The sequence below is a fragment of the Athene cunicularia genome, unplaced genomic scaffold (genome assembly GCF_003259725.1).
Source record: "Athene cunicularia isolate RWA unplaced genomic scaffold, athCun1 SCF_189, whole genome shotgun sequence".
Classification (NCBI taxonomy): Eukaryota; Metazoa; Chordata; class Aves; order Strigiformes; family Strigidae; genus Athene; species Athene cunicularia.
The window spans coordinates 1-1,647 of NW_020799254.1; positions in this window are offsets into that span (position 1 = coordinate 1).

The window sequence follows — 1,647 nt, forward strand, 5'->3', positions numbered from 1 at the left end:
TCCCTACTCCCCCTTCCCCATCCCTACTCCCCCTTCTCCAGCCCTTTTCCACCTTCTCCATCCCTACACACACTTCTCCATTCCTACTCCCCCTCCCCATCCCTTTTCCACCTTCCCCATCCCCTCTATCCCTTCCCCATCCCTTTTGTCCCTTCTCCATCCTTCTGTCCCCTCTGTCCCCTCCCCATCCCCTCTGCCCCCTCTCCATCCCTTTCCCACCTCCCCTGTCCCCTCTCTGGTTTGGGGACAGCGGTGACACCCCTGTCCTGCTCCCAAGGCGGGTTGAACGGCTCAGCCCCCCCCAAACCCGCCCCGACTCCGTGTCCCAACTCGGGGTGCACCGGGCAGGGACGGCACCACCCAGGGGCACCCGGTGCCCAGATTCCCTCTGCGAACCAGAGTTGGGGTGCCAGGAAACCCCACGGTGTGGGAGCAGGGCACCCCTGCACCCCAAAATCAGGACATCCTGCACCCCGGGATCAGGGCATCCCCATGCGCTGGGATCAGGACATCCCTGCACCCCAAAATCAGGACATCCTGCACCCCGGGATCAGGGCATCCCCACGCGCTGTGATCGGGACATCCCTGCACCCCAGGATCGGCGTGTCCCCAGGTGACACCAATGGGGCATCCCTGTACCCCCAAACCGGGGCATTCCCATGTCATGTGATCAGGACATCCCTGCACCCCCAGATCAGGGTGTCCCAATGCCACCAGAACGGGGAACCCTGCACCCCGGGATTGGAACATGCCTGTGCCACAGACATGGGACGTTCCCGAACCCCCACACTGGGGCATCCCCACACCCTGCAGTCGGGACATCGCTGTACCCCGGGATTGGGGTGTCCCCCATGCCATGGGGTTGGGGCACCCCTGTACCCCGGGATTGGGGTACCTCTATGCTGGGGGATCGGGGTATCCCCACTCCGAGGGACTGGAGCAGCCCCACACCCTGGGATCGGGGCATCACCAGTGCAGCTGCTCCCGGAGCATCCACTTCTCGTAGGATCGGGGTACCCACATGCCCCAGAATTGGGGTTCCCCAGATTGGGGTACTCCTGTGCTGTGGGATCAGGGTACCCCCATACCTCAGGATTGGGGTACCCCTGTGCCGTGGGAGTGAGACAGCCCTTCACCCCAGGACTGGGGTACCCATGTGCTGTGGGGTTGGGGCACCCTGGGATCGGGGTACCCCCATGCCATAGGACTAAGACATCCCCACATCCCTGGGGCACCCCCACACCCTGGGATTGGGGTACCCCTATACCGTGGGAATGGGATACCCACACCCTCTGGGACCAGGGTCCCCCAAACCCCCAGGACTGAGGCATCGGGGTAACCCCACATTCCTGGGTTGGGGCAGACCCACAGGGAAGGGGGGGCCCCCCCCCTCAAAAAAAAAAGGCCTCACCACCACCCCGCTCCCCGCAATGCCACGGGGACACCCCAGCCGAGCCCCTCACCGTGGCTGGGTGCTGTTTTGGGGGGGCTCACCTGCGGAGGTCCCCTCCGGCAGCTCGGTGTCCCGGGGGTCCCGGGGGTCCCGGCCCGACGGTTCCCCCTCCGTGTCCATCGCCGCCGTCCCAGCACGCTCAGACGGGGGGGCCCTGCCCGGGGTGGGGGGGGAAAGGAGCAGGCAAAGAGATG